This window comes from Coenobita brevimanus, chromosome 109, assembly GCF_032717465.1.
Source record: "Coenobita brevimanus isolate Jiangsu-jjx chromosome 109, ASM3271746v2, whole genome shotgun sequence".
Taxonomy (NCBI): domain Eukaryota; kingdom Metazoa; phylum Arthropoda; class Malacostraca; order Decapoda; family Coenobitidae; genus Coenobita; species Coenobita brevimanus.
Window position 1 is genome coordinate 33,561,975 of NC_137062.1, and position 15,879 is coordinate 33,577,853.

The window sequence follows — 15,879 nt, forward strand, 5'->3', positions numbered from 1 at the left end:
GAAGGGATGCACGTGGCGGTTTCTGTATGTGCGGTGTTGCCCTTGTTCATCCACGATGACTTGATAAGCATTAGGCACCCACAAGATTTTGTAAGGTCCATTGAATCGGGGGGCGGTCTTAGGTGGGGTAGGGAGATTTGCAACCACGACAGATTGGCCAGGTATGTATGGGTTGGAGTGGGTTGTGTCAGGTGCTAGGTCCTGCTTTGAGTGTAGGTGGTGGAGGCGGCGTTTGAGGTGGTGGAGAGGGTCGGTGCTGGAGGGTGGAGTGGGCGGTTGTAGGTGGTGGCGGAGGGGTAGGAGTAGGGGTGGTTCCCCGAACACTCTCTCATGCGGGGTTATTCCATCTTCCCTTGGGCACGTGTTTAACCCCCATTGCACGATCTTAACGTGTGCAGGCCAGTCTTCATTTCCTGTTTGCGTAATGCGCGTGCGGACTTGGTTCATCAGGGAGCGGTGACTTCTTTCGCATACGCTGTTGCCTTAGGGCCAGTAGGGAGATGAGTGGGAGATGCTGTATCCAAAGATGTTGGCCAGTTCTTCCCATATTTTCCCCGTAAATTCAGGGGCATTGTCCGAATGGATGGCCTGGGGAATCCCGAAATAAGGGAAAACATGTCGGGTGAGGGCGTCGGCGATTGACGGTGCTGTGTGGTCCTTGGCTGGGCAGGCGATGATGAATTTAGAGTACACATCCACGAAGGTAATTATGTACTTATAGCCGGACTTTGGTGTGAGGGGGCCGACAACGTCTAGGGAGAGAAGTTGCCACGGTTTTTGTGCTGTGACTTTTCCTGTAGGGCCTGGTGTTTGGGTGATATCTTTGCCAAGTGCGCATGCTCGGCATGATTGTATGATCTTCTTTGCGATGGTAGATGGGTTGGGAGTCCAGTACATATCGTTGAATATTTGCAGTAGCTTTTTAGTTCCTAGGTGGATGCCGTTGTGGGCATGGAGGTGGAGCATGGTGTCGTGGGCCGTGGCTGGGCTGAGGACAATGTGTCCGTTTGGGTCAAAAAGATGTTCACCATGCGGGTGGAGTTTGTTAAATGTGGTCTGTGGAATCCAAGTGGGGCGTTGTTTGTCAAACCACATTTTAACCAGGTCGGGTTCTTCTTTGACGGTGTTGATTGGGAGGCGGGATAGGGCATCAGCGTTGGTGTGCAGCTTGCCTGGACGGTATGCAATTTCGAAGTCGTATTCTTCGAGGGTTTCCCGCCAGCGTATTAGTTGGGCGTTATTTGTATTAGATTGTCATAGCCATTGTAAGGATTGATGATCGGTGATGACTACTACGTGGGTGCCCGAGATATAGGATTTGAAGTACTCGAGGGACCAGATGATCCCTAGGCACTCACGTTTTGTGGCCGCGTAGTTCCGCTCTGCCGTGTTAAGGGTGCGACTGGCACAGGCGATGATGTGTTCCTTGCCATTTTGTACCTGGGCAAGGACAGCTCCTATGGCGATGAGGGACACATCGGTGTAGAGGTGGAAGGGAAGATTGTAGTCTGGGAACGCGACTACTGGCGAGGTGGTTAGTTTTGCTTTGAGGGTGGTGAAGGCTGTTTGTCTTGTGTCCATCCATAGGAAGGGTTCGCCCTTTTTTGTTAGTTCGTGGAGGGGTTTTGCGATGTCAGCGAATCCTTTGACGAATCGCCTGTAATATGATGTCAACCCCAGAAATGCTCTGACTTCGTGCACGTCGCGGGGGAGTGGGATGTCTGCGATGGCTCGAAGTTTCTCTGGGTCTGGTGAGATGCCCTCTGCATTAATTAGATGCCCTAAGAAGGAAACTGATCTCCCTGCTAACACACATTTCGTAGGTTTCAGTTTAAGTCCTGCTTGGCGTATGCGGTGGAACACTTGCTTGAGGCAGTGAAGGTGGTTGGCCCATGTACGACTGAAAACAATGACGTCGTCGAGATATGCTAAGCAAGTCTCCCAGGTTAGACCGCTAAGGACTGACTCCATTAAACGGGAGAATGTGGCAGGAGCGTTGCAGAGTCCGAAAGGGAGGACACTGAACTCGTAATGTTTGCCGTTGGATGTGGAGAAGGCGGTTTTGTGTTTGTCGTCGGGATGCACAGGGACTTGCCAGTACCCCGACTGTAGATCCAAGGTGGAGAACCATGTTGAGCCATGTAAGGAATCTAGGGAGTCGTCGATACGTGGCAGGGGAGTGGCGTCTTTGACTGTGACATCATTTACTCGGCGGTAATCAACGCAAAAGTGCATTGTCCCGTCCTTTTTTCTAATGAGTACCACCGGAGAGGACCATGGGCTAGTAGAGTTGGAGATCACACCGGCATCTAGCATGTCCTGGACCTGCCGGTCTTCTTCCTCTCGTTGCTTAGGATTTTTCCGTCATGATGGTTGGCGAATTGGAGGTCCTGTTGTGTGTATCTCATGGCTGAGATAGGTGGTATGGCCAAGGTCGGTCGGGCCTGAGGAGAATAAATCTTGGAAATCCAGGAGGAGTTGTCGGAGGCTGTTGGTTTGGGCTGGGGATAGGTGTGATGGTAGGGTGGGTAGGGTGGGCGGGTCTGGGGGCGGTGTTTGGCGTGGTTCAGCTTCTTCAGTGTCGCCGATGATGAGTCCTCTTGGTAAGGTTAGTGGTGTGGTAGCGAGGTTGGCGACACGGATTTCTTGGGCATGTGGGGGAAGGAAGGTAGGGCTTACTAGACAGGAGGAGAGTGGTCCGGTGGGGATGGATGGTGAGAAGAGGACGGAGGTATGGGAAGGTTTGTTAAGTTTTACCCAAGCTTCATGATGTGGTGGAATGGTGATAGAGGAGGCGACAGTGGCTGGAAAAGATGGGGAGGGATGTAGATGATGAGTGGTTGGTGGTGGGGATGGGAGTCTAGTGGTGTGAGGGGCTGGGTAGGGTGTGGGTGTGTCTGTGGTATGGGACAGGTGAGTGTCTGATGGTAGTGTGTGGGGGTGTGAGTTTTTGGCGAGCCTTCGTTGTTGTTTTGTTTTTCTTTCTTCCTTAGTCCTCACTGCTGGTTGGTTGTGGTGGGCTGGATGGAAGTGGAGGCGGCGTTGGTGGCAGTCAATGGTGGCATGTAATTTCTGTAGGAGGTCCAGCCCTAAATATCCATCGTATTGACTGCATGTTGAGTCGAATATGATAAATGGGTGGCTAGTGGATATTTGCTGATGGGTGTGGGTTTGGAGGGCCCGAGTTTCCCCACGGATAGGCAGGGGGCCGTCCCCTGCGTCGACAAGGTTGGCTGAGGTGGGGAAGAGGGGGCCGAATGCACCCATGTGGCGGGAGTAGAAATGGGAGTAGAGGCACGATCTGGCTGCTCCTGTATCCACTAGTAAACGTGCCTTGACCCCGTTTAGCCAGATTTTGTCGTAAACAGGGGGTCTGTAGTTGTGTGAGTTGGCCCCCGCCACCGTGGGGAGGTGCGGGGGCGGGCCTAAAAATCCATTTGCTGTGGAGTGGTGTCCTCTTGGTCGTCGTCGTCTGTTCCCGAGAGGGTGTGCGTTGGTGTGTCATCTTCCTGGGCATCGTCGTCTAAGGAGGATTCTTTCTTGCGCCCTTGTGGAAAACCTCTGCGCCTGCTAGCTTTGAGCTGTTCCCTAATGTCGTGTAGAGGGCAGGTGCGGCTGCAAGCCGTGAATTCCCAGGGGTTAATGGTGATGAGGTTTCCTTGTTCCCTCGGGTTTGAACGCTTCTTTTGGGGGTAAGCTCTAGGGACTGTGGGCGGCTCAGTAGCTGGCTGATGTGGCGGCAGTTTAGGTTTGGAAGGGGGTCAATAACACATAATACGTCGTATGTCTTCTTTCATTTTCGTGCCTTTCTCGTATGTTGTGGATACCAGCATAGTATTACACATTAATTGCCTTTATATACTTACCTACACTGGTTCTGATTGTATATAAAAACAGTCATGACACATTGTAACATCACCAGCTCTGGCCGTCCCACATATATCCAACAACGCTTTGGGGTTGGGGTAGGGGTGGTGGATGTGGGGTGTTCGATCGCCTGGTCGCTCACTGGCCGCGACTCCGGCTAACAGGGGGGAAGAGATTAGTGCTTTCGGGTGTACATTTGGTTACATCGGCTAGATGGACTGCTCTAGATCTCAGAAAGTTCTCCTCTTATCACTAGTGTACATCCTGTAAATAACACCTGCATCCCCTAACTTCTCTCTCTCTCTCTCTCTCTCTCTCTCTCTCTCTCTCTCTCTCTCTCTCTCTCTCATCTACTGTCATTCTTGCTGGATACGAGGTAGCTAAAAAGTTTACACCCCTATTCTCAGTGCAACAGATGTCCTAACACCTTTCCATAGCGATTTAATTGGAATTTTTTGGCTTTAGTTTTCGCTTGTGTCAGTTTTGTCTTTTTTTGTGTGTTTGGGCATTAACGTTGCTGCGATATGGGGCTAAGATGCGAATGAATGTGTGTGTGTGTGTGTGTGTGTGTGTAGAAAACTGAGAGTGTGTCGTCCTGTCTCGGCTACCTCCCTTTCTTTGGGAGAAGCAGCCTAAGTATATGGACAGATAGACATGGATATTAAGTAGATAGATCAATAGATAAACAGATGGATAGGTTCGGCCCAATACTTCACCAATATCCGTGGTTTTAGCACCAATTCAAATTCAGTTCACTTTTTCTTCAGTCAGTATCCCCTCTGGCCCTGTTCCTCACAGAACCCCAAATCTCTCGCTCTACTGAAATTATCATTATTTGGTTTTCCTGGTTACCATCTCCTCACAAACTTACGTAACATGGATGACACCTGTTGTTATATCAAATCTGAATTTGCAGTTGACACGGTTTTAAATTTCACTTCATCTTATTTTGATTATTCACTGAATAAATTAAATTATCTAAATATTACCAAATATATCTGTGTAGTCTATCGTTCCCCTAATGCTTCTTCGGAACCCAGTGTATTTGACTCCATATCCACACAGTTGAGTAACCTTAACCTTGCCCTTAGCACCGAAATTACCATTTTGGGTGATTTTAACATACATAATGTTGAATGGTTATTGCACTCTGCCAGGACTGATGACGCTGGTCTAGAGTGCGAGTTGTTTGCAGAATAGTTTAATCTCACGCAGTTGATAATGCAACCAACCAGAATACCACATAATCCTGACCATAATGCCCATCTCTCGCATATATTCCTGACAAATAATCTAGATCAATACAGGATAGAAGCACTGTCACCACTTGGATCCTCTGACCACAATCTCATCAAACCCTCATTAGTCGGCTCCTCCAAACCTCCCCGTTCTGAACCTGTCACGGTGACCCTATGGCACTTTGATAGGGCAAACTGGGATGGATTCAGAAATTATCTTGCTGACACTTCATGGCAGTCTTTCTTCTCTAGTGATGTCAGTTCTACCCAGTCCCAAATTAATGACTTAATACTAGCTAGTATGGAATTGTTCATACCAAGTCAATAGTCCACTAAAGACTGGACTCCCCAAAATAGTTTGATGGCAATTGTGCCAGAGCAACGGCCCAAAAGTCATCAGCATATAACACTTCAAATAAAAAACATCTGAATCACTCAACCAATATAAAATTGCTAGAAAGCATGCAAATGCAGTAATATATCTCGTTAAATCAAACTTTCTCCACAACCAAGCATCCAAACTACTAAAGAGTCCTAATGACAATACAATATTCTGGTCAACTCTCAACTCTTTCAGTAATAACTTTAAGAAGACATCACCGATTCCCCCACTGAAATCTTCCGACGGTAACATAACAAATGACCCGTGCGGTAAAGCGAATCACTTTGCCAGTACATTTGCCAGAAATTCTACGTTATAGGAAGTCAGCCAGAACGTCCCAGTACTAGAACTTGCCTCTCCCGAAACTGTTCCACGTAAAATACAGACAAGATACGTAAAATCCATTCTAGACAATTTACCTACCAACAAAGCTCCAGGCCCAGATGGAATCCCGCCAATTGATTTGAAAAAGTGTTCCCCAGAACTTGCCTCTGTTCTTGCTAAATTATTCAGACTACGCATACGTACTTCTTTATCCCCTAATTCATGGAAAGAAGCCAATATCCACCCAATTCCGAAGAAAGGAAGTTCCTCTGACCCCTCTGATTACAGACCAATACCTATCACGTCTTCTGTTGGTAAAGTATTTCAGATTGTGCTTAATAAGCAAGTAGTTAACTAGAAGCGATCTCCCGATGGGATTTCACCGCCTGCATAGCCAGAAAGTTTTTCTTCAGCACATAATTTTGCACCTCCATTCTGACGCAATTTCAGGATGTAAAACACACTCAAAACCAGCCAGCCAACCTCACAACTGAAATCATTACCACTCTACTTGCTTCACAACGCGGGTGGTAAGCGAGCGGAGAGGTAATATTTCCATGATGATTAGTGAACGTACAAAAATGTGCAGTCCCAACAATCCTGTCTATGTCATTCGATTTTTACCCCATAAAACCCTCTAAAAAATAAAGAAAAAGAAAAGAGTGTCTCGAAGTATTTAGCCAAGGAACAACTGTGCCAATTTTGAAAGGAAATGGTGAAGAAATAAAGGAATGAAACGAAATTTACAAAATGCTGATAAGAAAGGAGGAGGTAAAAATATAAACAGAGAGGACAACAACAGTAGGCCAGTCCTGTACGAGCGTGACTGAACTTTAAAATAAGACAAGGATAGCAAAACAGACTCTCCCCCGCCCACCAAACCCTCCAGTAGCATGGAAAATCAAATAACACTCACATCATTTCCTTCAGCCTGAATCAAGGTGTTCCCGGTAGCGTTGACCCCCGTGGCATTGTTTTCGTTAAGATCCTGGATGCAGAGGTCCGAATACACCCCCTGGATTTTCATAACGTGGACTAAGGACGCCCAGCCGAAAATTGTGCCAGACCAGAGCATTGTCTCCACCATCCCCACCAAAAATATAAACCATCTTCGCCCCCGGGATATGTGGTCGAGGCTTTGAGGCTGGTGACAGATGCAACCCATTTTTATTTTTTTTTAACTGTTCTTTGAGATTTTGCATGGACGGCGTCGAAAGGAAACAGCACTTTGTTGATATTGGTTTAGGACTGGTTTCTGCTTGTATTACTTGTTTTGCGATGAATTGCATTTGGTTCCCGCTTCAGTTACTTGTTCTGCGTTGAGTTCCGCGTGCTTCTTGCGTGGGTTAGGTCAAGAACTCTGCTTATTTGGTTTGCGTTGAGGTGCGTTTCCTTCTTGTTTGGGTTAGCTCAAAACGCAGCCAGAGTTTCTAGGTACGGGCTTGGGCTGACATAAAAACAGGCTTAAGTCCCTCAGTATGTGTTAAATCAGAGGAGGCATAAGTCAGTAAGGTTTAATTAAACAGACGTAGTATATTTGTATTACAGTAAGTTACGTGAATCAAACTTAAAATTTTCGGTATAAATTTTGTCAAAAATGGTTTGTAAGTTATGTGAAATGATCGAAAAATTGTGGTAACTTTGGACGAAACCGAATTTTATTGTGTGTGTGTGTGTGTGTGTGTGTGTGTTCGACTCTGGGGTAAGGCTTCAGGACTTATCCCAAGGCCCAGTAGTCCTACACACCACATGTCACCACTTCGGCGCTAACACCCACCGTCCATATTGAATACATGCTAGGACTGTCTCATACAGGACTGGTATACTGGTATGAGCGGGAGTATTTTAACATGGCGGCGGGTCTTCTGGTAGTTCAGAAAAGTGTTTTTTATGACATTCCAATCCTTAAATTGTTCCCTACTCCAGCCGGAACTCGAATCTTTGTCTTCAAATATAGGCCGAATATTATCCCTTATGGCGATACTATGTCCATATTTTTTTTTCTTATAGTAATATCCGTCAGTACAGATGTTTATTAGATATTACAACTTGGTACACCTCTCGAGGTGGCTGAATCGGTAGAGAGGCGGCCTGGAGTCCTAATGGATCCAGGTTTGAATCCCGGCTGGGGCAGGGAACAGTTTAAGGATTTGAATTTCATAAAAAGCAGACTTTCCTGATCTACCAGATGACCCGCCGACATGTCGTAAAAAATACCCCCGCTAATACCAATACACCAGTCCTGTATGAGACAGCCCTAGTATGTATTCAATATGGACAGTGGGTGTTAGCGCCGAAGTGGTGACATGTGGAGGTGTAGGAGGACTACTGGGCCTTGGGACAGGCTATTGCCCCCGAGATACAGGCCACGAAGCCTTAGCCCAGAGTCGGACACACACACACACCGCTCGCTGGTGCAGTGGTAACGTTCTCGCTTGCCAACTGGTGGACGGGAGTTCGCGCCTCGCTCAGGTTGCGAAAAGTTTCACTGACGAACTGGGTGGTTACTGTCCCCCTTGAGCAAGGGGACGGGTGTGTGCGTGTGTGAAGGTCACAGCCTTGCCCTTAGATCGGACTATATGAGCTCTCAGCTCCCTTCCGGGAGGGTAAAAAGCTGACGATCACGACCATCAAGTGATCCTGACCGACCCGGTGAATTACACACACACAAAAGTCTCCCAAAACATGAAAAATAATCCGTGGATGGTACTGATCAGGCTCTAAATCACGTGACTATGCAGGGTTAAAGATCACGACTATCCAGAGGTGTGTAACTATCTTTAACTATCACTATTTATCGTCCGGCACATCCCTCCACCTTCTCAGTCAGTCACGCACTGGTTGCGGGCCTTGCGGCAAGTGACTCAGTGAGCCGAGCAGCGGCGGCTGAGGTGATTATCACTTGCCAAGTTGCCGATAGTGTAGAACCTAAACGTTCTGAGCTTAGCGTCAGTGTTTGTTTACATGTACAGACGTCGGAATAAGTTCGTTTCCTTTTCCGTGTTTGTAACACTGCTCGATGGAGAGCTATCCCCTCCTCCTCCCTTCCTCATTGTCCCACACTCTCACCCAACCCCCCCAATTGTCTCTCCGACCCCATAACCCCACCCGGTACCCTCCATACTCTCGCTCACAGCCAGCTAGGGGTGTCAGTACTTCAAGCACCTCTCTAATTACGTGTAGTCAGAACAACTAATAAAGGAATAGTACAGTATATATCATAAACCAAGTTAGGGAGAGGTTTGCTGCACTGAGAGAGAGAGAGAGAGAGAGAGAGAGAGAGAGAGAATAAATCTGCTGTGATTAAATGCTGCGGCAGTAGACACCTCTTTTACACACACACACACACACACACACACACACACACACACACGAGAGAGAGAGAGAGAGAGAGAGAGAGAGAGAGAGAGAAATCTGCTGTGATTAAATGTTGCGGTAGTAGACACCTCTTTTACACACACACACACACACACACACACACACAGAAAGAGAGAGAGAGAGAGAGAGAGAGAGAGGAGAATAAATCTGCTGTGATTAAATTAATGTTGCGGCAGTAGACACCTCTTTTACACACACACACACACACACACACACACACACACACACACACAGAAAGAGAGAGAGAGAGGAGAATAAATCTGCTGTGATTAAATTAATGTTGCGGCAGTAGACACCTCTTTTACACACACACACACACACACACACACACACACACACACACACACACAGATAGAGAGAGAGAGAGAGGAGTTACAAGGAAAAGTTAGGATCTTAATGACTATACAGGCCATACCATGGAGATACTTCTTGTTTGCCTGGGAATGCATATCCAATTCACATTTATTATAGTGTAAGATCCTGCCGATGAATCCCTTAAACTTCCCTTCTGTAGTGTTAACAACGTCCTTGTTGAGTCAGGTCCACATGTGGAGCAGATCTTGCACGTATTAAGGAGATATAGACTATGAGAACAATCTCTTTATTCAGAGAGAGAGAGAGAGAGAGAGAGAGAGAGAGAGAGAGTAAAATGATGTAAGATGTGGAAGGGAAAGAGAGGTGGAAAGAAGAGTGAGAAGGAGAGGAGGGAAAGAAGAGAATACTGCGAGAGAGAGAGAGAGAGAGAGAGAGACTTGGAATGGTAAGAACAATCAGGAGAAATACTGATAAGAAAAAGTGAGTGAGAGAAGAAACTGAAGCAGAGAGGAAGAAAACACGCAGGTGAAAAAATGGAACAATGTTATAGGAGTGACACAGGGACGGAAGCACACACACACACACACACACACACACACACACACACACACACACACACACACTTTCTGAATATTTGTCGACCTATCTGTCTGTGCCTGTCTGTGTACTGCCACCCCCCCCTTCTCTCTCTCTCTCTCTGGATCCTTTGTCTCATCCCCAGTTTCCTTTTCCCTCCTTCCCCTTTCTTTATAGCTATCTGCTCAGTCCCTACCTTCCTCCAACTCTCGTTCCTATCCTTCGTCTCTCTCTCCCTCTGTCACTCCCTCCTTACCTCACTCATATTTTCTTTCACCCTCCTTTTGTCACAACTTTTTCATACTTTTTTCATCTGTCACATATCTTAACATTTTTTTTCCCCATTACTCTCTCTGTATTTCTTTACTTGTACTTTACTTTTTTTTTGTCTGGCCGACAGGATGGAATGCATTATCAGGGAGTAGGATTGTTGCTGGATTGTAAGGCAAATAAGGTTTTATGTGAGTGGGATCCTATAGATGAGCGATTGTTATACGCACGGTTTAAATCAAATCATGGCAACATCAGTCTGTTTGTGTGTTATGCACCTACTAATGATGCACTCGATGAAAGGAAAGACACATTTTATGAAAAGTTGCAAGAAGGAGTAGGAAGGGTACCTAGACATGATGTTTTGATCTGCGTTGGAGACTTTAATGCAGTAATGGGCTGTTCAAATGAGAGATTTGAGGCATGTATGGGTAAGATGGGAGTTGGTAGTAGGATGAGTGAAAACGGAGTGAGGTTTGGAAGCTTCTGTCTAGCAAATGACTTAGTCATCGGGGGCACACTCTTTCAGCATTGCAATATACACAAGACAACTTGGGTGTCGCCGTGTGGAAAATATAAAAATCAGATTGATCACATCGCTATCAGTAGGAGGCATAGAAGTTCTCTGCTAGATGTTCATGTTAAACGGGGAGCGGATATTGGTAGTGACCATCAACTCAGCATTGCAAAAATAAGGTTTAAACTTAAAAATCAGAAGAAGGAAAAATCTGGTGTTGGTAGATACGATGTTGTTAAGCTTAGAAGGGAAGGAGAAGAAAAGGAGGAATTCAGATTAGAATGCAGAAATAGGTTTTTGGTGTTGGAAACGTTGGAAGAGGGGGAGAGAAGTGTAGATGAGATGTGGGAGGATGTGAACAAAGTTTTGCATGAGACTGCTGAATGTGCTGAATGTACGATTGGAAGGAGACATAGATTCAGGAGAAAGAAATGGATATCAGAGGAAACGTGGGATATGATAAAAAAGAGAGGTGAGGCTAAATTGAGGAGTGAGATGCAATGCGTTGATGAACGAGAGATTGAATTAGCAAGAGCTGCGTACTGGAGTTTGAATTCAGAAGTAAGAAGGTTAGCTAGGAGAGATAAAAGAAGATGTGTGGATGAAAAGGTTGCAGAGACTGAAATCTTAATAAACAAAAATGATGGACAGAGTCAAAGAATAGCATATGAATCGATTAGAGAACTGAGTGGTAATGCAGGTAAACGCAAGGAAATACTAGTTAGAGACAGGGAAGGAAATTTATTGACCAAAGATGGAGATATTAAAAATAGATGGAAAAATCATTTTGAGACAGTTCTTAATAGACCAATACCACCAGAAGAGGATATACCGTCTGCTCAGGAAGATTTAAATATAGAAACAGGAGAGTTGAGGCTTGCAGAAGTGGAGAAAGCAGTAAAACAGTTAAAGAATAATAAGGCACCAGGGGAGGATGGTTTATTTCCGGAAATGTTTAAAGTGGAGGGGGATAGATTAATAATGATCTTGACCAAGCAATTCAATAAGATATGGGTGACGGGGTTACTACCATCAGTTTGGAAGAATGGTGTACAGTAATTGTTAAAGTTCCGAAGAAGGGAGACCTGAGTGAATGTGGTAATTGGAGGGGAATCTCTTTGTCACCGATAGCTTTGAAAGTTTTCAGTAGAGTGTTGTTAAATAGGTTGGAGCCGGTGGTTGAGGGTATTCTGAGGGATGAACAGGCTGGTTTTAGAAAGGGACGTGGTTGCAATGATCAGATCTTTATAGTTAGGCATTTGATGCAGCAAGTTAATGAAATGAGAGTACCGTTAAGTCTTTGTTTTGTTGATTTTGAAAAGGCTTTTGATAGTGTTTCGAGAGAGACTATGGGGAAGATCATGAGACATTATGGAATACCAGAGGAGTTTGTGAGGGTCATTATGAACATGCATGAGGACACATTTTGTAAAGTGATGGTTGATGGTTGTCTGAGTGATTCGTTTGAAGTCAAGTCCGGAGTAATTCAAGGTGGTGTTCTATCGCCTTTACTATTTATATTGGTCATTGATTACATTATGAAACGCGTTGGAACAGAAACCGGTGCAGGTATACTTTGGGGAGAGAACAGGAAACTTTTGGATTTAGATTATGCAGATGATATAGTTTTGATTTGTGATGGGCCAGAAGAGATGCAGAGAGTGTTGGACTGTTTGGTGAGTGAAGGTCGCAAGGTGGGTTTGGTTATTAATTGTGGAAAAACTGAAATAATCAATATGAATATGGAAAATGCGCAGGAATGTGTAATTGGAGGTATGGTTGTAAAGCAAGTTGATAGGTTTAAATATTTAGGTACTTATTTAGCCAAGGATGGTTCTTTGAACTTTGAATTCGAGGAAAGGTTAAAGAAGGCTAATCAGGCAATGGGAATGCTTAAAAATATTTGGAATAATAACAATTTTTCTGTGCATACAAAAATCAAACTTTATAAGGTAATGGTTAGGAGTATCTTAATTTATGGACACGAGTCTTGGTACAGCACAGTGACTATGGAAAATAAATTCTTGGTGTTTGAAAAAAAAGCACTTAGAAGAATATTAGGAGTTAAGTGGTGGAAAAGGATACCAAATAGTAGAATTAGAGAAATAACGGGAGTGCAGCCGGTCGATGAATATGTTAGGTTCTCACGATGGAAGTGGCTAGGACATGTGTATAGGAGACAGGGAATAGTACGAGGTACACCAGGGTGGGTGGCACTTGGTAGGAGAGGTAGAGGAAGGCCAAAAGAGACGTGGGTGAGGACAATGAGACGGGAAGCTGGAGATGAGTGTTGGGGAGATCTTGAGGAGTTAGCACAAGATAGGATGTGGTGGTGTGAGTTCATCGAGGCCCTATGCATCCCCGAGCGTGCCACAGGAAATGATTGATTGATTGATTGATTGTGTTAGTGTCGCCGCGACTAAGTGACTGTGTCAAGTGTCGCGATCCGCACCCTGTCTTATTTATAGTAGTATTTCCCCTGAGGACTTCCAAACTTGTTTATCCCCTTTGTGATCAGTTCAGTGTATATCCTGCCTAAAAGTGACATATGGACAATAACATATATAATTCAAGACATCCCTGTATGTGCATTGTATTGTGTACTAAGTGTGACTGTATCTTGTGGTGCAGAAGGTTAACTCTGTGTCTCTGTCCTCTGAATCTCAAATATCACTCTGTGTTGTATTGTAACGGTTAGAATTAAGGCAATAGATGTGTTAAGGTGTACTGCCTGGTTTTTATGTCCTGTTCCTTTGTTGGTGCTTTACTTCTGGTCCGGAAAGAGGACCCCGCTTCAGTCGCTAGTGTTTTTAGGAGGAGAAGTCGCCTTAAAAACACCAGCATAACATTACTATTGCAAACCATTCACCTTCAGGAGGTGTTGCCATCTCCAGCTTGAATACTGAGCAGCTCACGTGAACACCAAAAAGATGCTAGTCACAAAGAAATGCTATGGAATGGATGCACCATAGTATTGTCTTGTTCTGACTCAGCAATGGAAGATTATCTGCCATAGGATGAAAATCTCCAGGTAAAAGTGAGTAAACTATTTGTATGGACATGAAAAAATAGGCCGATTGGTTATATGCTACAGAATTATAGGCCTACAGTACAGATGTGATAATGCAAAATAAGAATTTGTTATAAATAGATTGCTTACATCCATCCATCCATCATCCAATCCTACGTTGCCCCATGAGGAGCGTAGGAACCCGGGGCTAGGCAGTTGGTCCCGACATGTAAGATGAGAGTGACCAGCCTCACTCATCCCTGAGTGGCATTACGTGAGCAATAAACTCCAACCATCCCTTGGACATAAACCTTCATCGGCTCAATCCGATTGAAGCGCCGTAATTAACAATTAAACCACCAGGTGCCATAATTTGGTTAATGGTTATATGGTTACCACCCAGCGTAGTAAATGGTTTCCTGGTGTACAGGAAATCATTTGACTTGTCACTCAGTGTAGTCACCCACAGGCAGAAGGAAGAGGAAAGAATGAAGGAAAGAAAGACAGAAGAGGATGGAAGGAAAGCAGGATGGAGGAGAGGAAAGAGCAGACACCTGAGAGCAGCACTCCATCAAGTGGGTGGATGGTGAGCGCCTCCACCTACCACTATAGATTGCTTACAATATTGTTTTTGTTTTAATGCATCCTATCGAATACCGTATATGCAGTTTTATACTTGTTGCTGTACTCTTTTTACTTAACTTGGCTCAGATTTTCGTCCTTGGGCAGCTTATTTCACGTAAGTACTGTACGTGGCAGAGAGAGAGAGAGAGAGAGAGAGGGGGGGGATTTTTTTTACTTTAAATCCTACCCACTGCAGTTTGTTGATACTGGCTTCATATTGTAATGTTAATAAAAATTTCGAATTCAAAATGGAGAGATGGCAGCTTTAGGGCTTGTCAAAGAAGTATACCAGCTGACTTGGTGCTTGAGGAACGCCTTCACCTGGTGGCACCGATATAAAGGAACGAAACTTTTGCATCCGACTGTACTTTCTAGTACAATAAGCAAAAGTGTTTATTTTTCATATATATATATATATGGGATAGATTATTTTTTTCCTAATAATAATTTTTTTTCGTTTCCTCTCTCGAATTTAGCTCTCTTCTCTTTTTCTCTTACGCAATCTCTTCCCTCCTGAACTCTCTCTCTCTCTCTCAGGGGGTTGTCCTCTGGTTACATACTGTGTACACTAATATAGGTTTTAACAAATAAAGTACCGTACTGCATAGAGGACTGTTGGAAAAAAATACAAAGCTGTGATATAGGTGAAAGATATCTGGACGGTATAAAAGTTACTAGCAAACACGAATGGTCAGAGGTCGGCGTCCTCAACAGTCAGTGCTGGGGCCACTTTTATTTAAAATATGAATAAATGATTTGCCAGAAGTGTGATATATTTATACGGAGATGATACTAAGTTATAGACAAATTAAACACCAGCCAACGGCCATACCACGTTGAGTACACCGCTTCCCGTCCGATCAGCGAAGTTAAGCAACGTTGGGTCTGGTTAGTACTTGGATGGGTGACCGCCTGGGAACACCAGATGCTGTTCGCATCCCTACGTGTCAAGTGGGGTTGGTGGAGGATTAGTGCCCCTCCTTGTAAAACAATTAACTCTAAGCCCTTGGCCACCCCGTTTGGGATACATGGCGTCTGGCAATGGATGGATGGATGATGGTGTCAAACTTCAAGAGGATATAAATGCTATGAAGAGGTGGTCAGAAAATTGGTTATTCTTGCTTCAGCCCCCAAATGTAACCATATTAGAAATGGAATGGCGAATAGAAAAAATTGGAAAAAGTAAATTTTGATAAGGACACTGGGGTTATGATTGATTATGGGCTTTTTAACACCATCTTGCAGAAAATGTGAATAAATCTAATAAGTTAGTTAGGCTCATAAGAACTTTTGTATCTATGGACGAAGTTAGTATGTCAAGAGTAACAACAGAGACGATGGGTACGGCATGGTGGGATGAAGAGGTTAAGAGACCGGT

The 15,879-nt window shown here is 44.8% G+C and overlaps 1 non-coding gene across 1 annotated transcript; it reads left to right on the forward strand.

The window, feature by feature from the left end:
* Positions 1 to 15,319: 15,319 nt before the first annotated feature.
* On the forward strand, positions 15,320 to 15,438 carry LOC145417232 (5S ribosomal RNA). Its single transcript, XR_013900448.1, has one exon. It is a non-coding gene; the product is annotated as a 5S ribosomal RNA (ribosomal RNA).
* The last annotated feature ends 441 nt before the right edge of the window (positions 15,439 to 15,879 follow it).